Consider the following 23,615-nt stretch of genomic DNA (forward strand, 5'->3'; position numbering starts at 1 on the left):
CCTCCGGTCGGTGGAGTCTCTTTACGAAAGAGGGAGCTATTCTTGCTTGCTATGTGTCAGGTGACGCACTCTGGAAATTAAAAGACGGCAGTAGATAAATCATATATGAATATTATGGCAGAGGGAAGGTTTAACGCTTGCTTGTTATCCATAGCTACCTGGAAACAAGGCGTAGTTGTACTGTAGTGTAATTAGCTGTTGCTTCGGAAGAGCGAACCTTTAGAGAAAGACTGACTCCGACCAGACAGTTCTGGACGTACGCCCCCGCCGCCGTCTGCGGCCATTCAACGGCGGCCCTCGCATGATCTATGTGGGAGTCCATCCCTAATGTGTAGTTCTAAAATTTCATGGATTCATTTTTGGTTACAGGTTCACGTTTAATCGCGGTGGCTCTATCTATACACCACACAGAAAATGATAATCGGTTATAGTTTCGACAACTCTTTCATACAGCTGTAATGCACACTGTCCAAGACCATACTTTTGAGTGTTAGCTTAGGTTCGAGCTTATTGCTCAGTTGAACCAAGAACACCTGCTTTATTTTTTTTTTTTTGAGGAAAGGATGGTTTATGGGGGTTTAACTTCCCAAAGAGGCTCAGTCTATGAGGGACGCTGTAGTGAAGGGCTGCGGAAATTTCGACCGCCTGGGGTTCTTTGACGTGCACTGGCATCGCACAGTACACGGGCCTCTAGGATTTCACCTTCATTGAAATTCGACTGTCGCGGCCGGGATCGAACCCGCGTCTTTCTGGTCAGCAGCAGAGCGCCGTAACCACTGATCCACCGCCGCGGGCGTAGCGGGCAACGCAGGCAATCGACTGGTAATCATGCGTCTAAGTGCCGCGTCTTTTTACTTTCTGAAAAGACACGAATGAAGGTGATTTCCTTTATGATAGCGCAAGTATAGCCATCAGACTGTTCAAGCCCCACTGAATGGGATCCTGGCGACTGACGCCACTACGATACCAGAGGCAACAGGAGCATCAGAGGAGTACGTGACGCAGCGCTAAGTTCCCATGGTGGTCGCTGTTTGCCGTCACTGACTGGCGCGTAAGCGTCTGGCCGCCTAGTGACGGCCTCCCTGCGTGACCTTTGACGGCAGGCCTTACAGAGGCACCTGAGGTTGGCAGAGTAGAGAAACAGGCAGGCCCTCGCTACGAAGATCAGGGGGCGGCGTATATATATATCGCTGCACAGCGATCCCACGGGAGTGCAGGTCGGAGCGCGCGTACCCTCTCGATGACGACAACGACGATGAATGCGTCGCAAGAGCATTGATAGAGTCGCAGCGGCTGTCGCCCCTTCCGATGAGCACTCCCGCTCCCGCCTCCCCTGCCTCCTGCTTTGCTTGCCGCCGCCGGCGACTGCTTCAAAGGCAGACTGAAAGGCAGCATCGCTGCTCCTCACTGGATGCCGGCGGCGCGTTCTCGAAGGATCTTGCTTTCTGATCCCAGGGGGCTTTGCTGCAGTTTGCCTCTCCGATCTGTCTCGCAAGGCGCGCCGGAACTGTGCGATTTTTATTCGGCTTTCTTTGAGTCTTCCTCCAGCCTCTGTTTGAACCTCCCTGCTTCTGAGAAGCTCTTTGACGTTTCTTCCGTTCCAGCGTGTCCGTTCCATAAATATTTTGGCATATAAGCGCTGTAGCACATGTATAGAATTCGTGTGTATACGGTACTCGTGTCTTGTATATGCGTTTGATCGAGCGACTACAAAGGACTAAATGCTTGCCGAGGAAGCGCCGCCGCTGCAGCTCTTGCTACAGTCAAGTATAGAGCGCTCAGCGGAGCCCGATGCGGCGCTCGTGGTGTCTGATCGCGCATCTTTCGCGCCAGAGATGGACCGGAGGCTGTGCGCGACAACGTGAACGCGTGGAGAGCTGAGCCTTGGCAACGGGGCAAGCGAGAAACAATATAGCAGTTGCACCAGTTCATTTCGAGCACTGACAGAACGACTATGCGTGCAACCTCTCTCTCTCTCTCTCTCTCTCTCTCTCTCTCTCTCTCTCTCTCTCTCTCTCTCTCTCTCCCGACAACGATGGTTAAAAGAAGAAGAGACTTGGTCAATTACTAAGTGATTATTTTCGGCATTGAAGGCGAAGTGCGAAGGTGCAGTCCTTGTCAAAGGCGCGACGTGACGCTAGTCTTGACTCGAGTTGAGTTTGGAGAGTTGCTGGACAGTTTACAGACTTCTCAAGTATTAATAAAAATTGGTTCAGAACAGCCCACAACGGGACACATGAATGATCAGACAGACCTGCCCGTAGTCGCGCACTTCGCTCGTTCGTCGACGAGTCTAGTATACGCCTCCTGCGCTGCAGTTCTGAAAGCATAACAGCGCCGCCTCGCGGTGGCAGAAAAAATTTGCTAGGTAGTACAACACCGGATTTGCTTATTATTGTATATTCGCGCTTTTTTTCTGTTCTTCATGAGTGCCAAAAAGGCTCGACAAGTAACGCAGACCTCTTTGTGAGCGGCTGTAGCCTTACTCGAGGTGCGGGCTCTGCCACTACCTCGAGCGAGCAGAGGTGGAAACCAGGTGATACCAAAGCTTTCGCTATCATAACCAGGGCTAGCTGAGCTAAGCCGCAGCCATTTTTATGCATCTTTCTTTCGTTCCAGTGAAACTAACTCATTTGCATACATATGCTTCACATCCCTCTCACTTGTCTCTCTATATTGTCGGTTGTATTTTCCGCATCGTGTCTCTGTCTCCTACAGCTCTCGGGCGTTGGAATTTTGCTACCGCTATATATATGCCGCCCTTCACATATAAGTCTGTTCATTTTCCTCGATACAAAGTGAGCCTTTTTCCGTCGTTGTTCTTGTCACTCCGTCTTTCTCGCGGTTTCGGTCCCCTCTGCGGCGGTCGAATTTCGATGGAGGCGAAATTCTAGAGGCCCGTGTACTGTGCGATGTCATAGCACGTTAAAGAACTCCACGTGATCGAAAGTTCCGCAGCCCTTCACTACGGCGACTCTCATAGCCTGAGTCGCTTTTGGACGTTAAAATCCCATAAACCATGAACCAAACCATCTTTCTCCTTCCTTTTGACACGCGACGTGCTCATTTTCCTCGCCCTTCCGCTATGCGCCATAACACAGTGCTGTCTATTAGTAGGCATTCGATGAATCACACTAGTGGCACTAGTGTGATTCATCATGCAAGGGAATGGTTAAATAAAAGTCCAATCGTCGCCCTCAACTGTGAAAGCCAAACGCTGCAACACTGTTGTCCCATACATCCGCCTCGCACGCAGGGGGGACGAGGTTGGATCGCCAGCACCGCCCGGGCACACCGCAATCAATGCACTAAGCACAAGCTCCCCCCTCCTTGCGCCCTTGCCTGTGCTCCCCTTGCCTGGTGCTCGGCTTCGCTTGTGTGAAATGCTTGGAAATGGGTCTTTGATCCCACCTTGTGCAGCCAAAAATACCTTGTGCCATGGCGCTGTTTGGCCCACGCTGCGCTTGCACCAAAGAAACTTATCATCATCATCATCATCATCATCACGATATACAGTCTGACCTCATTACAGTGAAACTGCTTATAACGAAATAATGAATATAACGAAGTAATGACGATTTCCCTCAGAAGCTCGATCAACACGGGTATAACGTAGCTACGGCTATAACGAAGTAATCGCCGGGCCCCTTCAACTAGGTTATAGCGAGGTTCAACTATATAAATGCAGTGAAGTCCAGAGTGATGCAGTCGCACGCAGATGTAATGAAAAACAACTCCCGATTCGGAAAACTTGTGCTCTTGAAATGAAACGTTTTACGGCGACGATAGCGACATCGCTCTGGTTCCTTCAATCAGTTCGAAAGGTGACTCGGAACATTAAAATGAGGCACAAGTCGCAAGCCGCCCTATGCCGCGCGTGATGCTGATCCATCCTGAGCAGTCTAGTCGCCTCTGTAACAAGCACAGGACCAATATTCGCTCTCCTTCCAGACAAGAAGAGGTAAGAGCGAATGCGGGAGGCGGTAAAAAATAAAAATAGAAACACTGGAAAAGCAACCTTTACACAGCTTGACGATACTACTCAGGAGCACGTCATTGACTACATCTGTTGCTATATTTTGTAATTCTTCGGGGACAAACGTTTCGCTCTTAGCGTCCACTTGCTAATCGCTCCGTCTTATGACTTGCTAGAGAACCATATGAAGACATTTTGTGGTTAGCCTATTTCTTATAAAAATGGTCTACAGACCATCTGTAGACTTCTTATAGACTCTATTACCTTCATATAGATATTTCTTTTTGTCTATTCATAGTCTATAGACTGCTTACAGACAAAAGTCTACTAAAAGTGTACGGCCATAAATTTATCGACTGCGAATAGCACTTGTATTGCCTATCATCTATTCTCTAAGATTTGTCTATAGAGAGTCTATAGACTTCATAGGCAGAAGTCTATGGACAATCTATAGACTGTCTAAAAAAATTGTAGGAGTATGCCTCTGACTGCCACGCTCAGTGGGCTTGTTTGAATCTCGTCTGCTAGCTGGGCCTCGCTTTTCGAAACCGCTCCACTTAAATACCGTGACGCTGCACTTATTGGTGGCTCTCAACGCGGCCGGGTATATTATACGAACGCACACGCGAAAAACGAAAACCAGGAACAAATTGCGGCGAAACCAGGTATATTCACGACAGAAATACACACAGGCAAAACTATACCCCGTTCTCACGGTATACGTCAGGAGTGCATGCGGGCCATAAAAATCCAATCTAGTGTGCGCCGCTACTTTTGTGGTAGGCGCTGTTACGCGGGGGAATGCAGTAGAAGCGGTCGATGCGGGCGTTATTGCTCATCAAGTTCGCCGACTGTAAACAAGCGAGCCTGGCCGAAACACGAATGCCTCGCGGCGTCCGAAAATTCCTCGCAGCGGCGACGGAGAGCGGCGTAGTGTACGAGGGTTTGCGGAGTGTCTAGTCTGGATTACTTTGTGCGATGACATCAGAAGTAACGCATCCACATTTTCTTGTAGGCGAACTGCTTTCATGAAAGGAGTATTTACAGCAGACATTGCAAATGGTTCTTGCAGAAGTGCAGGTTGCCGGCCGATACGCCATTTATATGCAGACGTTTTAATCTGAAGCAGTGCCACTGAAGGGGGCCACACAGATTTGCTCCTGCTTTTCAAATGTTTCCCTTACCTTGACTCACGTGCCTTGGATGTACGCCTAGGTTGAAGAAGTGCCGAAAAAAAGACGACAGATCTTATCTTTTCGAAAAGTTATAGCATCGGCGAGCGTAGCATCTACGCTATTCGTTACTTGGCAAGCTGTATACATGTTCTGACATGTACTGGAAGTATAAAGGTTTTCTCAAATGTGTAAGGAAATCCCGAAAGGTGGAGTAGATTTGTAATAAGAGAGTAACTCACACTTTGAGTTATTGTTCAATTCACTCTTGCCCTACGATTTGCTGCAGTTAGCTCAGTTGGTAGAGCGACTGCTCCGGTGAAGCGGTGGTCCCGAGTTCGAACACCGGACAAAGATGAATCTTACTCTAACTACGAAGTTGCTGAGGAAGCTGTATAGCTTTTCTTTGTATTCGTGTGGATGCGCTTGGGTGGATGGTAATGAGCAATTGCTCCCCCATTAATGAGGTTTGGCGTTGCCATTAAAACATTTCAATTGAAGGTACATCAAACACTATCATTTAAGAACATGCAACTCGAGACTTAAAGGTATATTTATGCTACGAACAGAAACAAACTTCCGGCCTCAGACTACGTGTCGTCTGTTTCATGGTCCTTGAGTTAGAAATGCTGTTTTGTCCTCGATGCTGACCCAACTTAAGTTGCAATGAGAATCCGTTCGTTTCAGTGAAGTAAAAACAAAAAACGAATAATCACAAGCAGATGCAGTGGGCACAGTCAGTAGCAGCTTACGATGTGTGGGTTCGGTCATAAAACGAGAGGGAACAAGACTGAGAATTCAGGATGAGAACTCAAAAATCAGATAGCAGCAACTTTATGTTAGGTCATTTTTAATCTTGAACCTAAAAAAAGTGTCTAAATATTGAGACTCCTATAAAGAGGCAGACCGAAGTGTGAACGCTACGTCAGAAGCATATTACTTGAAAGCAGAACATTCCACTGGGTCTGAGTGCTTTTTGAAACGGCGAATTAAGTTGTATTCTTGCAATGGGAAGAAGCAATAATTCAGTGAACATTGATGGAGACCTAGTGAGAGCGATATTTCAAGTAAGCAACGCAGGCACCTGAAACAGCACCAGAATGTATACTTTCTACTGAAAACGTATCAATGAGACACAGAACATGTGCAGCTTCTCCGCTAACCACGTGAGTAAAGTAATCGCAGTTGCAGCGAAGTCATTAAACGTGCATAGCTGTTTAATACAACTTTATGTGGCCCTCCGTTTGGTGCTCAACGAATGCAATAACTCGATGTCTAAATAAACGCAGTTTGCCAGAACCGCAGCTTGAGGTTAACCGCACAGCAGCCAAAGACGAGGACGGTGAAATTAGGCAGCTACACCCAACACGACGAGGTTATTGAAGGTCATTGTTTTTCGTGTGTTCCTACGTCATCATCTTTGGTTCTTACGCTGGTAACCTCACTAAAACGGTTAAGTGGGCGTACTTGCCCGAATACACATACTGTCGAGCTTGTTTTCAGCCCCCAAGATATAAGTGCTCTGTTTTCTAATAAATTTTCTAATGAAATAAATTTAGGCCTAATGGTTTCCGAGTGTGACGAATTGCGTCGCAAATTTGTGCAGTAATGCATTGAATGAAGCACCAGAGAAATAACATTTCCTTTTTCATTCATTTTCCACCCCCTCTTTTCCCCCTTTGAGGGCACGGTTTACAGGTTTCGTTATAAGCTTTCGTAAGTAACGACGCTTTACACGCGTCGAATGCAAATGGACATTCAAAGTACATCGCAGCCGTACTTGGGTGACGAACACACTAGAGGCTAAAAAGAGAATTCCAGATGACTTTTGAGAGCTTATCGAAAAAGGAAGAGAAAAACGGTACCAGGTGTCATGGGTTGGTGTGTTCATAAAAAGTTAAGCAGACGTCGCAGTCAGCTAAGCTAGACCGCTTACTAAAGGGACCCATTTTATTTCCGAGCAAGAAACACGCCTGTGAAGAGACTTTGGTAATGCCTGCGCCGGTTCTTGTATAACGCCCAAAGAACCATTCAATTTCAGCAGGCCGTTGATAACGCGAATTCGGCGCAACGGACTGCAAAACGACTACGTCCGCCTCAAGACCTTTCGGTGAAGGAAGCAGGGCGCTCATTACGAAATCACGCGACTGCGGTGGCAGGGACGAGATTCTATGCCGCGATCGCACTGGGTCCATACTGTCGAAGCGCTGTTTCGTAACTGTCCGGGCGTTTTAGAAAGACATAATAGAATACAGCCAAGTCAATTCGAGAAATCTTTTCGATTCCTGACGCTTCTACCACGCAACAACTCTGCGAACGAGTGAGTTGCGGGGCAGTTTATTGCTTATTGTTACATTGACTTAGGGTATTTATTATTGCAGTACTGTTTAAAGCCAGGTCGGGTGAGACGGGAGAGCTCCGCAGACCGTCGTATTATACAACGCAGTCGCCACTATTCTGGCGGGCGGCTGCTAAAGGCCGATTCACACGACGGTCCGTTCGCCCGCGGCCCGCGCACTACGTATTTTTGCGTCAGTAAATTGAGAGGCGCGCTGGATGGACGAATGGATGGATGGCGGCCGACAGCGCGCCTCTCAAAGATCTGACGCATGAACACGTAGTGCGCGGGCCGCGGGCGAACGGACCGTCGTGTGAATGCTCGTGTGCAGGAGCGATTTTCCCCGTTTTTTCTTAGCGTGGAAAACACACGTGTGGTTTGCTTTGAGTTAATCTATTCTCGTTAATCAAAAACAACATGCGAACTTTTCTAATGGAATCTTATATTAAACTTCAGTTTCTCTCTCATGTGTGATATTGACGGGCGGTCCGTTTTTCCCGCTACTTAGAGAATGGGTATTTAATGATCTTTCCCTTCCTTATTCCACGACCGCCTCACCCTCCAGACTTTGCTCCCGCGAAAAAAATGATCCAGAGGCTGTGTAGGTTTTTGAAAATACGTAAGCGCGCGGAAATAACTGGGTCTGCCTAAGCACGTGTCAGTAACGTTTCATCAAAGGGCACAGGTAAGATTGTTTTGACGCGGTCTCCCGCGGAAACCTTCCGCTTTCGCGTGCCAAACAACTTCGCCGTTCTCAAGCGCGCGGTCTAAAATAAGCAAGGCAGTGACAGCGACTTTTTTCAGGAGGTGAAAATGTATCCCCTTATTAATGCCCTGCAAAGACTTGAAGCTTCTCATATCTTCCTAGAGCCTTTGCCACATCGTGGAAATGCAAATAGTCAATTACAAGGGGCTGAAACGGAGCTATTTAGTTTTAAACAATAGGCTTCGTGATAGCTGAAAGGAAATGATTACAGAAAAAAAAATTACCGACGATTAAGTTACTTCCTAATGCGAAATTTGAGCGCAGCAAATAAGCTGTTTCACCTTTTCGATAGATTGAGGCAAAGAAATCGAGCAACACATGTATGCGCTATCACAGAATTTTTTTTTATTTTTCACACGTATTCGCAATTTCGGCTCGGGCGGTGCACATACGAGGGGGTACCCAAAAGAAACCGGACTAAATTTTTTGGTCGGCAAAGCTCCTGTGGTACCGCGTTTTACCACTAGGAGCGCATAGAACGAACATTCCAGAGTCAGTAAGCCGTGTGCCGTCGTTGTAGGAGGTCAGACTAGTTTAGGCAGAGTTTTAGAGTCACGACTGTTTTGTGTGAATGTCGTTTTTGCAATGCCTGATTTTCGTGAACAGCGTGCGCCGGTGAAATTCTAATTTTTGCTCGGAAAAAGTTGAATGGAAACTCTTGAAATATTAACAAAGACGTACAAGGATGATGCTATGGGGACAACTCAAGTGTTCCAGAATCGAATCCTGATTCAAAGCAACAATCATGCCAATGGAAAACTTCAAATTCACCTCGCCTTAAGAAAGCTCGTCAGGTGAAACCAAACCTCAAAACAATGCTGATTTGTTTTTCGACGTGAGAGGAGCCGTCCATTGAGAATTTGTTCCGCAGGGTCAGACAGTTAGCCAGGCTTTCTACTTGGATGTTTTGAAAAGATTGGACAACAGTGTGCGGTGGAAGCGGCCAGATTTGTGGCGGTCGGGTGACTGGTTTTTCCATCATGGCAATGCCCCTGCTCACACAGCCCTGTCTCTACGACAGTTTTGGACCAAAAATGGCATGACCCCTATTCCTCAACCCTCATACTCTCCCGACCTTGCCCCGTGCTACTTTCTTTGTTTCCTAGAATGAAAAAATAGGTGAATGGAAAGCGTTTCGCTGATGTTGCTGAGGTGAAGAAAAAAACGACGGAGGCTCTGTCAAGCATCACAAAAGATGCATTTAAACAATGTTTTGTAAAATGGAATGAAAGATTCGACAAGCGTATCATGGCAAGTGTGGAATACTTTGAAGGAGATTGAAGGTCTGTGCTTAAAATGTGAACAAATAAGTTCAAACAAAAATAAGTCCGGTTTCTTTTGGGTACCCCCTCGTATACAGATCCGCCGCCACCGATCTGGCTCTCTGATTGCCACCGCACAGGGGTTGCATTGGAGGAGGAGCGAAGAAAGGAATTAAGTTCGAGCCGGCGCTTTGACAACCGGAGACTCGCAGGAAGAGGGGGGAGGGGGGCGGCGTGTACACCCAGCGGCAAACGATGGGGGCAGAAGCGCGCGCAGCAAGCGGACAACACGATAAAGGGAGGAGGGAAGAGATAGCAGCGACTGACTGATGCCGCTGACGCCGATAGCGCTGGGGGGATGAAAGGGGGGCGGAGCTGGTTACGAGGACGACGACGACGCGAAACCCAGGAACGGACGCCAAAGAGCTGCGCTCTAAAAAGAAAAAGAAAGCGCGTGGCACGAGGTTGGTGTCTTGTGTTCTCTTATTTGTATAGACAACCCCTTGCGGCAGTTTGACAATGTTTTGTCAAAATCTGCTACGCGAACCGAAGCGGTGGCCCTGTGATTGAGCATTCGCCTCGCATTCGGGAGGCCATGGGTTCGCCTTCGAGACCACCGGTCACCCAGCCGGTTTCTTTAACGGGTACACGCTTCCCTTTGGTATGATGCTCTGCCACTAAAAAGGGAACGCCTCGACAATTCACCCTGGTGGGCAAGGTGGAAGGCCTTGGTGCGAGATGGACTCTGACTCCTGAAGTTCTCACCAGCAGGATTTCAGCAAGACAACCCGGTGCAGTGACGTAGAGCTATCTCTTTCTTTGCCTAAGCGGAAGAAATCTGTACGATTCATCTAAAGGACAACCGGGTCAGCGTCGACAGCAATGGTCTGCACGGACTTGTGGTACCTGTCTGTAATGCTTCATAAGTTTCAACTCATTCACTCTAAACTTCAACGAGCGGTACATTAGCTTATTTAGATTAACTTGGTGTGACGGTAAGCGTCAATGTGACCCCAAAACACTGCCTGAATACTGGTATTCGTTACAATAAAGGTATCTGCGTAATTTCAGCCACACGGCGGCAAAGCTACTGTCACTGAACAAGGCACGCATAGAAGCATACTTTTATACTACGAATATTCATGAAAGTGTGAAAACTATCTTTGTCGTATAGTCGCAAAGGGGGCTACAGTGCAGACTATGGAGGATAAAAATAGTCGAAAGCTTCCTGCATCAACCTGCAGAGCACGAGATCTATGGTGCGCCAAGCTGCACAGTATATATACTGGGAGTGACTGCATCGTGCTAGCTTATAAAGGAAGCCGACAGTCATCGAAACCAAGGAATGCATAGGGGAATGTTGTTTTTAATTTTAATTTTTGGTGTTAATCATTGGGAAATTGTTAGTAAATTATTTCGTGGTTGGAAGATAACTACTTCGACAGCAGAAGAAAAAGCAACCACATGCCGCCGGTGGGATCCAAAGGCACGACCTCCGAATTTTGCGCACTGTGCTCTACTAAGTTAATGCGGCGGCTGTTCGACCTTCTGCTTCCGCGGGTATTTATGTTGCGTGTGACCTAACCTCGAGAGTGTTCACCAGCGCCACCCTCGTCCATAGCGGCGGAGACGGTACGTCCTATAGTACCACGAGTGTCACGTGGTAAGTGATCAAACAGTGAGGGTGGAAGCTGTGTGAGCACCCTCTTATGCTACCTATAGCGCCAGGACTGCCAAACCCGAGGCCGTATTTAAGCTATTAGGCAGACCAGGGAAGGGAAATTAGGGGCTCGTAATGACATACATTTCAATATTCTGGCTCTGACAGCAAGACTTCCAGAACGAGTACACGGGAGTGTTGAAGCTGGCACCGCCGCTTCACAGGCACATGCGGACTTTTAGGAGTTCAGGCGCCATTTTTATGCGAAGCCCGTCGAGCGCGGCGGTGGAGCTACCACCGGGACCACGTGACACCACGTGACCACGTGACAACATGACGTCACAGCAGAGGAGAGATGGGCTGCCGGCTCGCGCGGTCGGCCGCGGCGGTGGAGGCTCCACATCAGAGGCGCGGCGGCTGACCACGTGACAACATGACGTCACAACAGAGGAGAGATGGGCTGCCGGCTCGCGCGGTCGGCCGCGGCGGTGGAGGCTCCACATCAGAGGCGCTGCTTGCTGCTGCTGGGGGTACATCAATACAGTCTATAGGGAATGGTGGCGGTGGTGGAATAACTAAGGGTGTTTCCAATGTACTTTTTTTTTTCTTTTTCGTGCGCTGTTGCAAGGCGTTAGCAGCATTCCTTGACTTGTGACTCTAACTTGCATTACGATAGATACGCACTGCTAGGCCTTAATAATTTCGGGCCTTGCATGACGCATCACTTCGGGAAGTGTGGTCAGTCATACGTTTAACTGTTAGGACTAAATGATACCCGATTCGCTGGGTTTTCAGAACTGAGCAGCGTAAGGGGCCAGCGCTCTCCACATACACTAAGACTATAGAATGGGCAGAAAAAAAAGAAGGTTTCCCAGTGCATCTCTGCCAGGAAAGTAAAGCAGGGCCTGAATAGTGTTCCACACTAGCGTGCTAGCATCTGCAACTCTCGGTGTGGCCAGCACACTTTTCAGAATGCTTAGAACTTAGAATCTAGCTGATAAAACATCGCAGAAAATGAGCATTTGCAATCGTTACACGGGCTGAAAACGATTGTGAATCATATCTGTCTGCCTGAAATAACTTAGAAGTGGAGTTATAACTTGTTTCACAGCATAATCTCCGACTTTCTAGCAGAAACTTTTCGAGTTTTGGTATCGGATTTTCTTGTTCGGAGTGCACCTTTCCTTATTGGTCACTTTAGCACCTGCCCATGAGTATGAGCGCGCACAAACCTGCATCTTAATTCTTAGTACATCGCAACAGGCGGCTATTTCCATTTCGCAATTATAAAGCTAACCGAAGTACCACAGGTTTGAGAAGCACGATATCAATGCAGCAGCCACTTGCCGGGAACGCTTTGACCGTTACTCCGCGGAGAGAGACATCACACCATATATACTGAGTAAGCTTTTTATTTGAATGTTTTATCAGGAAATTGTTGAACATGTAGCTGAGTGTAAAACAACTGTTACTGCGTCAAACTAAGCCAAGGCTCCTAAAAGCTTTAGTGCGGTATTTTACACCATGTAAAATGCCAACACGTACACAGGTTTCGAGCTCTTTCTTACCCCGACATTGCGAAGCGTTGTACATAATTACTCCATAATCCCGTGTTACATTCAAATTCTGAAAACGATTGTCTTTTTAGGATTTTATATCAAAGAGTACGTGTGAACGCTCCCGGGCAGCAAAAAGTCAAAAGCGCTACTGTGAGTAAACGAACACACTGCCGGTTCGTCAAACGCTGACAAAAATCAAAAAATATTTCTTTGTGAATGCAAAGTAAAGTGTGTGTGGTGCTTGTCGCAGTACTCCGTCTATAGACAGCATCCAAACGTCACAATAAGTGAAAGCAGCCTAAGCTATGCAGAAAGCCGATTATTGCTCAGATAGCCGCCATGGTCTTCTTCGTAAATCCCTGCTCTCATACACTAAACAGCGATATTTATGTGCTCGAGTGATGCACGGCAAGCGGTGTGTACCGATCATTTGGCGCAGAAGTTACTCAAATATTTTCCTTCATATCGCTACAGGCTACAAAGTGAATATTAGCCGACAATGTTACAGTGGATAAGCGCAGCTCTACATACTATCTGACATATTCCAAGCACGACGCTTCAGTTGTCGTTTACAAGTTGCTTACACTCTCGCCGCTCCCCGCCACCTTCCAACAGGCTACGTTGCTAGGCTCAAACATCGTTTTATAGCCGGGTTGAACAACCGCTTTATAACCAGGTAACCACGAACAGCTAAATCATGATCATATTAATGCGTTGCCGAATTCAATGCATGGGCTGAATGCGCAGCCCTCCCTTTAGAGCACGTATATTAACGCTATGATCCCGGCGCAGCAGATGTCACACTCCCTGAAAATTTCGTAATTCGCGCCCTTTACATTGGGCAATGAGGAACGTCGCCTCCTCTGCGCCGCAGCACGTGATGATGTTCCTTCTGAGAACCGCACGGAGGCGTTAGCCGCTCTAATAATGCACGGGCACCTGTTCCTGGCACAAACTGAAGCGCGCGGTCGACCTCTGCTTTTCCTCGTTAGAGTCGTGCATCGCTGTGGGGGCTGCAGAGGTAGAATATCCGCCGTTCTGGAGTGAATGTCAAGGCTGCGTTTGTCTATCAAAGCGTCTATTTGAATGTATATCGCATCTACCGTACGTTGGCTGAACCGGCTTCCGCTTTTACCCTCAAAAAGCTTTGTGCATTAAGGTGTTCAATAGCAAGACACCAGCTTTGACTTCCAGAGCACTGCACTGTTTTAGTCCCAGGGGCTAAGCGCAGAGCCATCGAACATGCGTCGCCCGCCATCTACGCGGAGATGGCGGAGGGAGGCGCAAGACGACTACCCTCGCCACTCGTTCTTTCCCCTCCCCTAGTCTCCGCAGCAACGTGTTCGCAAGAGCCCGTTTCCACGGCCTGCATCTCTGAGGCCAGACGAGCCACGTGCTTACGCTTCTGCCGGAGACAAGCGGGCGGCCACAAGACTCGGCTACGCTGCGGCAGAAATAAACAAGCAAGAAGGCCTAACACGGAGCTTCGGGTAAAGCGGGCGACACAATCTGGAATCGGAATACTCTGACGAAAGAGGCTCGCTGACCCGATCGAGCGTCGTCGCCGAGTTGCGTACGTATTCGCGACGAACCGGGCTGATCCCTTGCGGTGCGGCTATAGCAGTGCCCGTTGGAAGACGCTGCGGCAAGTAGACGCGGCGCACTGCTGCCTGTCCCTGCAGTGACCCCGGGTGTTTTGTGGCTGCTGTTGTCGTTTGTTTGTCTGCCTTGCAAAAGTATTTCATTAAGCTACACATGCGCGTGAAACGCGGAGCTTAAGCTTTTCAAAAACCTAATAACAGGCCGACAAAAACTGGAGGAGGGTGTCAAAAGGTAGCAGAGAGGAAAGGAGACAAGCATGTTGTGCTATGTCTTGAAGCTCTTGACGCTTTACGCCGAATTTTTATACATACTTTGGAGCTATACTTACTATCCAGGTTTCAACTGGACTGAGGATTTTTACAGTGAAACTGGCAGTGTCTCACTTCTGGCGTGAGCGTTGGCGTAATACAACACGGGAGCATTAACAGATCCCGTGACCACGCACCTGATACGTGACTCATTGCGCTTCTTATTGATTTTCAGAGCGATGGCCCTACCGCTCACGTGACCTCTTCGGAGCTTTTAATTGGTTCTCAGAAACATGACGTCTACACTCGCATCGTCTCCCAGACAATTCTGATTGCTTCTCAAAATTTTATGATGTCATCACCAAGGGGTACATAAGACGGATTTGGCAGTTCTTCCTCCATTCTACTAGTTAGTGATTTCAACGTCAATCACCCACATCAGTGCGCTGTTATAACGAATTACGAATTATTGATCAATTCGCTCTCGCCCTACCATAAGCTTGCCGTCCCGGTCAGCTCAGTTGGTAGAGCGACTGCTCCGGTGTAGCGGTGGTCCCGGGTTCGAACCCCGGACCAGGACGAATTTTTCTTTAACTACGAAGTTTCTGAGAAAGCTGTATAGCTTTCCTTTGTAGCCGTATGGCTGCGCTCGGGTGGATGCCAATGAGTAATTACTCCCTTATTACAAATTTACTCCACCTTAGGGAATTCCCCTAAAACATTTGACCAACGAATTACCGAGTACCGTCATTGTCCTGGATTTTTTTTTTTTAAATCAGTACACAGCATCGTAGACCTTACGTTGTCATCCAGCGACGCTAGGGCTAAGTTGCGGCTTTATAACACCTCCTTGCCGCACAGTGTATGTGCAGCACGAAGTACCTGCATGGTCCCGCCAAAATAGATCGACCAGCAACGATGTACAGAGCTTAAGTGCATATGCCTGCAGGTCGCTTAGAAATCTTGTCTCCAATATTTACAGCATCGGATGATTTTATTGCAGTCGGAATGTGCATTATTGTGTTTCCTGGCTCCTTTCAATTCTGAAGAAAATGATACTTCTGTGCAGGCCAATCCGACACCGAAGTGAAAATTATCGCTACTTTTTAAGGCAAGGGTATCATGGCTATAAACACATTTATCGCCTAATAAAAATAAAACCTCCGTTGTAACCCTCCAAAGACATGGACACAATCGTCACATACTCATGCATGACCTAAATTAGTGCGGGCAGTTAAAAAAATAATAATAAAAGACGCATTCAAAGCAATTGCAACAATTGCAGAAGCACAACGTGGACCAGCCCGCGTTGGTTACCCGCATTCTCACTAGGTTAATCACCATTTAATTTTCTTTTCCTTTTGATTTCCCTCGAGACTGCTCCCATACTTTGGCTCTCTGAAGCGCGAAAAAATCTGGATTCACGTACGCACTTCGGTTCCTACTAAAAGCGGCCACCGGCATCCGGTGCCAAACCCTGAACTTGCTCCTTCGGAATACATTGACATGCGTACTATAGTCAGCTACAACTTAGGAACGAAGAGGTTGATGTCCTTCAATGGAAGCAAATGATGTCGACCGATTGACATGACGTCATGGTCAATCCCCTGCACTTGCTATCTTGAGATCGCAATGCGGCTGGCAGATTGAAGGGTGTTAGCCACAGATTAGCCGGAGAGATGCAGTGATGGCGTAGACGTAGAGCATCCGCATCGCATACAGGAGGACCGCAGTTCGAATCCCGGTGTCACAGCATTTCTCCACTGAATAAAAAACAAAAACGAGTGTCGGTGAAACTCAAAAACCAGTCCAAACCACAGACACACACAAAAACACAAGAGTCCAGGTTGTGGAATGACCCAGCGATCACTGCCTACAACGCACCCTCACCCCAGAACCGGATTTCGCCACGCTGGTGCAGTAGTTTACATCATCATCATAATCAGCCTCACTACGCCCACTGCAGGGCAAAGGCCTCTTCCATGTCTCTCCAATTAACAATTGTCCTTCGCCAATTGCGGCCACCGTATTCCCGCAAATTTCTTAATCTCATCCGCCCACCTAACTTTCTGCCGCCCACTGCTATGATTGCCTTCTCTTGAAATCCACCCCGTTGCCCTTAAGGACCAGCGGTTATCTTGCCTTCGCATTACAGAGGAAGCCCACTTCTTCCTCTTGATTTCAACTAGGATGTCATTAACCCTGCGTTTGTTCTCTCACCCACTCCGCCCGCTTCCGATCTTTTAACGTTACACCTATCATTTTTCTTTCCATAGCTCTCTGCGTTGTCCTTAACTTAAGCTGAACCCTCTTTGTTAGCCTCCACGTTTCTGCCCCATAGGTGAGTACCGGTAAGATACAGCTGTTGTATACTTTTCTCTTGAGGGATATTGGTAAACTGCCATTCATGATCTGAGAGAACCTGCCTTATGCGCTCCACCCCATTCTTATTCTTCTATAGTTATTTCCCTCTCATGATCTGCATGTTAATTTTTAGCCCCACCGTTCTGCTCTGCCTGTCTAATTCATTGATCATGATTTGTAGTTCATGGTTGAGTGACTTAGCAAGACAATGTCGTTAGCGAATCGCAGATTACTTAGGTATTCTCCATTAACTCTTATCTCCAACTGTTCCCATTTCAGGCCCCGGGATACCTCCTGTAAACAGGCAGTGAACAGCATAGGCGAGATCATGTCTCCATGCCTTACACCTTTCCTTATTGGAATTTTATTTCTGACTTTATGGAGAACTGTGGTAGCTGTGCAATCGTTATAAATATCATCCAATATTTTCACATAACACACATCCATCAACTCCTAAACAAATACTACACCAATTGACCTCCCGCCCTCCGACCTAAGCGGCTGCGGAGCTCCTAACCAAGGCGGCGGTCAGACTTCTGACGAAGCGAAGGGTGCTAGGGATCTCCGGCTCCGGACAGACCGCCGCTGGAAACTGAATCTGGCAATGTTTTACTCCGGAACTTTCTCCAGTGAGGCTAGCCGAGCAGCGGTGTTCGAAGAACTAGAAAGTTTTAAAGAGGTTCCCATAGGCTAAGTGACGTTCGGAGGCGATGTGAATCATATGCAGTGTTAAGGGTCGTTTATCATAGCTGAACGGACAAGGAAGAGATACAGCGAGAAATTCTACGGTATTAACAAGATAGTGACAGTTGTTGCAATTGAGCCTAAGAAAAGGCACAAATTGAAGGATAGGCAGGCCTATACACCCACATCCAGACATGATGACTAGGTAATCGAAAAGTTCTACGAAGACGTGGAATCGGCAGTGAGTAGAGTAAATACGCAGTACACAGTAGACGGGTGGCTTCAGTGCCAAGGTAGGCAAGAAGCACGGAAGAGATCAGGCAGTGGAGGATTATGACTTAAGTTCTAGGAATAGCAGAGGAGATTATTAGCAGAGTTTGCAGTGTTAGGGGATCGCTGATAGGTGATTCGCAGTGATCAATCATAGGCATTGCCTGATTGGGCCTCCACCTTCCACGGTAGCCACCCGCCTGATTACACCCGATGTGTCGCATTGCCTAACACCAGCATGACAGTATTCAAACAAGACGCTGCAACGGTTTTCATCGCTCCAGTTACTCCTCCTTTGGTTCCTTGCGCGTGTCATTTATCATTTCTGAGCTTATTGACGACTGACCCCGCGCCATGCTGCACCTCTGCAAACCTTGTCTCTGGGCAAAGATTGCTCTCTATTCACGCTACAAAAGAAAAATGCGGTATCAGATGGAGCTTCTACTGGTCGTCTCAGCGTGACTTCAACGAAGCTTCGCTCGCAACCTCACCGCGCCCGCGGCTGAGAGCCAATAAGGCGCTTCGAGACGTCACGTACCACGTTGTCACCGCCCGCGCCGCAAACGAGCGTGCTAGAACGGCAATGCAAACCCTTCTTCGTCTTCTCGTTGGCCATATTCCCAGTGGTTGGAAGCGACCAATCAAGGTATAGATTTGCGGCCTACCTACGCGCCCGACCGCAGTCTCCGCAGCGCGACGCGGTCCGAGCGATGTGACGTGCGCGCACACGATGGCAACAGGCAAGCGTTACGCGTATAGGCAGGCACGGACGAGGAGGAAAGAAAAGCGTGAAAGGCGAGAGGTGGAGAGTTATGTGATCGAGTAGGGGCTGCAGCGACCTCATCAGCACAGAGCCGCGGACACGGCAACCCGAGGCTTCCCGAGTCTGCGCTCTCGCTATATAGTCGGCCCGTCTCTCTCTGGGGACCGGATAGCGCGCGTCACGCGGTCCGGATGGTTTACGACCTCGCCCTTTAGGCTGTCCGACCGACGAAGTCGGCGAGGAGGACTGCGTAACGTCGATAAAATAAATAAAGTGAAGAATAAACGTGCCTTCGGCTGCCTTTTGTCGTCCGTGTGAGGGCGTCGCCTCGCTGTGGCAGTCGCCATTGCTATGCATTAGAGGAGAGCGTGTTTGGGATGCGGGGGAGGGAAGTGCGCCTAAATGCAGAGCTGCTACGCACGGGGGGAAAAGAAGACCCAAAGTCGACGTCGGACAATAGAGGTGTTCCGAGCCCCTTGAATGCGTACTGCGCGTGTCAGGTCTTGGACGACGCTGAAGAAAAGGTCAACTCAGTCGGGATGCATAAGGTTTCGTGAGAGGAATGTATAGCGGCACAAAAAGAAAAATACGTAACACCGCAAGTGCGAATGTCAGCTGGTGAGTGGGCAGAGGGAGATAGAATCTTATGCAGAGACCAGAGCGAGAAGTGGATCTTTGGTTCGGTCAACATTTTTCATTGAGACTTGCGAAGGGTTATCGTTATTAACTGCCTAATCGAGTCGCGTGCTCTGATAACGCTCAAAAGCCGTCTTTCATGAATTCTGGCTGCTTGGCGCAACAGATTTTTTTTTTGGAAAGCTCTACTTCACGACCAAAGTTGCAAAAGCCGTTTCATCGCTGAAGGCTGACCTAAACCGATAAATAAAATGCTGCTGCGTCCTGGTTTCGACACCGCGGCGTCACGAACAGGTCAGTTTTTCTGACCAGTGCACGAGAACACTATGTTATCGACGCAGCCGATGACGCCTTATGCTAAACTGCGACACGCTCTCGCGCTGCGCATTACGCATCGTCGTCTTCTTAAACTTCCATCTGCGGAGCGAACACAAAAGGTTGGTTGGTTTGTTTTATGGGGTTTAACGTCCCAAAGCGACTAAGGCTATGAGGGACGCCGTAGTGGAGGGCTCCGGAAATTTCGACCACCTGGGGTTCTTTAACGTGCACTGACATCGCACAGTACACGGGCCTCTAGAATTTCTCCTCCAAAGAAATTCAACCGCAGCGGCCGGGATCGAACCCGCGTCTTTCGGGTCAGCAGCCGAGCACCATAACCACTGAGCCACCGCGGCGGCCGAACAGAAAAGATCAAACCAGCTAAACTTCGGTCAGAGCTTGATTTAACCTGAGTCTAATCTCATCGCCTGACGCGCTGATGACCCAGAAAAGTAAAAACATGAGCCAACCAGGCTACCAAGCAGTTTCACGAGACAGTTTCAAAACTTGGAAAGGCGCATGCTGTGTTTGCATCTACATAAATACAAATATGAGAAACCCCACGTAGTCGTCGATGAATCCTTTGGACCAGTTATGTTAAAACGACGTAAAAAAAACTCGTAAGCCGTGGATAGCCGCTGATATGCTAATGCTTTAAAAAAAAAAAATGAGACAAACTGTACGACACGTTTTTGCGAACTAGAAGCCTTGACACATTAAAACTATACAAAGAGTCACCGCCCGCGCGAAAAGTCACAGTCAGAGTCACAAACTTCCACAGGTGGCAGCACCTGCCATCCCAGGGCAGTAGCTCACCGCTTAAGCGCTGTACCACTGCTCCAGGAGTGGTACGAGGACTCCCATGGATCTATGAATGTTAAGTAGAGAGAGTACAATTCTGCATATATGGGCATTACCAATTAGCTATCGTGTCACAACCTAAATCCTGCCCCCTTTATCTTATGACAAATAAAAGTTTGTTCCTGCTCTTCCCTTAAGGTAAAGCGCGGGCCGCGGTTTCAGTGGCGACTGGTTTCACGAAGTTTCACAAAGTTTCACACGGGCTTTGACGTCCTGAAGAAACATGCAGTCTATGAGAGACCCCATAGTGGAGGGCTGCGGAATAATTTGAGTACCACACGGAGTTTTTCAATGTACGCTGACAGAACACAGCAAATTCGCATTTATTTATTTCACGTGCATAGAAATACGGCCTCCAGGGCTGGGATCTAACCGACAACCTCGGAACTATCAGCCGAACGCCAAAGTCACTGAGGCACCTTAGCGAATGAGAACAAGACAGGCTCAGTTCAGAGAACAAATAGCGAATGTCTCGCCCCATGTTCTTCGTGCTTACTTTGCGTTCCTCTTTGCGCTAAAATGGTCAGCTTGAGAATGCCTAGACGCGTAGTACCTGAATACTGCTTTTGCGGCGCGTTTGTTGAGAAGGGAGGAGGACTCCTAGGCGCACTCAGAAAGAGGACTGTGGCGCAAAGGGCAATGTGCAAATAGGAGAGGGAGCGTAGGACGAGAACTTCCGCGTGTTCTCTGTACGAACGTACCCAGAAATTATGGACAAAGGCATTTTTGAGCGGAAACCATCGATGAACGCATTTTTTTCAGATAACGGAAGATTTCACTAAACGAACAATATATCCGCAGATGACCCGACGGCAGTCTTGCATTTTTTTTCATTCACGTTTTTTCTGTCGTCAAAAGCGTTCACCATTGCCTTTCTATGGCTATGGATGAAAACACTGTAAGAGAAAGATTTTGCTACATATCAGTATAATGGACCATTATTTTGAATATTTCCATGACAGTGTCTTACAATTTTTCAGTTTCCAAAATTTTTGCACCAGAAAGCGGGACATGTCCTTGCCTGCAATTGTAAAACAGGGTTCTGCGAAGAAATAAGTTTTTATGTATGAGGGCAGACTTTACACTCGTCCACCGGCAGCAATGCTGTTTACCGAGTGCGAGCTAAAACTCCACCGCGTAGAGCAGGGACTGGAACCTGCCGGAGAAGCAAGACGTGCTGGGAGCAGGAGGACTCTGCCAACCAATCCATTGAAGCGGTTTCGTTAATGGAATTTTTCGCCATTTCCGCATTGCTGAATATTAGGCCCAGACGTCTAAGGAAGGTGGTCCTGTGTCTGCTATGTGCTTTATCTTGAAAAGACGTAGAAGCACGAAAAAACGGGGACGAAATAGACACAAGTACGACAGGACGTATGCTGCACTTCCAGCTGACTTTTATTGAGAAGACCAAAGCTTAAGTACAGCCCTACTATCGCCTCGTGGCAATCAACCGCAATGGTCCAAAAACGCAGTTCATTATCAAGAAGAGACAAGGAAGCGGTGTCGATACACTGACCACCTGCGTATCACATCAGAAAAGCAGGTGGTCAGTGTGTCAGTTGGAAGTGCAGCATACGTCCTGTCGTACTTGTGTCTATTTCGTCCCCGTTTTTTCAAAATGAATCAGTACCAACTGGCCCAAACTTCGGTGCTTTTGCTATGTGATTATGTCGCTTAATTGTGCCATCTGCTGCTCGTGTATATTTCGCAACTGAAAGAGAAATCAGCCACGAAAACGGAGCCCGAACATGGATAAACTCATGTATATGCGGAAGCGGTCTTCGGAGCCGTTGCAGAACTATTTTGCATAGGTAAGTACGTGTTACCGTGATTTTCAGCGCAATGAAGACACGCGCAAGAAAGAGGACAACACGGGCGCTTTCTTGTGTGCATCTTCTTTTGCGGTGCTAATCGCGGTAATATGTCTGAAAACCAACTAGCTCAGCAGTGAACTCTCTTAAAGTAAGTACATTTGTAGACGGCGCGTGTACCAATTTTACAGTGTGTATGCTGAGTGTTCGAGTGTTTGCCGAGTGGACAGGCGCGCACTGCATGCGGGTCTACGTCGACATGTATGCGTTGCTCCCACGTTTTTCGATACGTTAGCATTTGAAGGGTCTTTGAAGGCGGAAATGGCGACCCCCGACATGCTTGGCAACCCCAGGTATAACGAAATTTAGCGTACCACCTCGGATATAAAGAACCTTAATATGCCACCTCAAATTTAGTGAACTTTCGCGTGGTAACCTCGACTGTAAGGAACTTAAGTGCCACCTCGGATATAACGAACTTGCATGTCTTTACCTCCTATATTAACGAACTTTGGTGTGTAACCTTGGAAGTATGCCAGCTTGGATATAACGAACCTAAGTAGGCCGCCTCAGATAGAACGAACTTTGTCCGTGGACATTGGATACAGCGAACTTAGTGTGTTAACCTTTGATATAACGAACTTCAGTGTACCACGTTGGATATAATGGACTTCTGTGTGTCAGGTTAGGATGCCAACGCGTTTAAATGATCCACTTAAGATCGCCTGAGAGTGTCTTTCCTTGGACACCGTATTTTAGTACTTGTGTGCACGCCTTCAACTGTGCGACGCATATAAGAGTTACATGCGTACCTATTCGTAATAGTATGTTTTGTTTCTTTTTAGTTCTCGTCCTTTCTTTTAAGGAAATTCAGGGTAGCTGCCCTACATTTTACCGCAATAGCGGCATCAGCGGGTTTTATAAAAGTCTGTGGCACAGTCGTTGGTATAGCTGCAGTAGTAATATTGGTAGCACTAGTAGTAGCAGTGGTGGCAGTGTTATTATTATTATTATTATTATTATTATTATTATTATTATTATTATTATTATTATTATTATTATTATTATTATTATTATTATTATTATTATTATTATTATTATTATTATTATTATTATTATCAGTAGTAGTAGTAGTAGTGACAGTGTTATTCATTTAGTCGTATCACCAGCATGTCTGTAGTACGCAACACTCAATAGCGTCACCAATACGAGATAACTGATTGCTTTCTTTCCAGTAGAGGGGGTGGGGGGGAGTTCATTCGTTGACCAATGAGGATGAGGTTCTGCACCACTACCATGCATTCAGGGGCTTATCTCTGTGGGGC

The sequence above is a fragment of the Amblyomma mixtum genome, chromosome 5 (genome assembly GCF_055824585.1).
Source record: "Amblyomma mixtum isolate Tamu chromosome 5, ASM5582458v1, whole genome shotgun sequence".
Classification (NCBI taxonomy): domain Eukaryota; kingdom Metazoa; phylum Arthropoda; class Arachnida; order Ixodida; family Ixodidae; genus Amblyomma; species Amblyomma mixtum.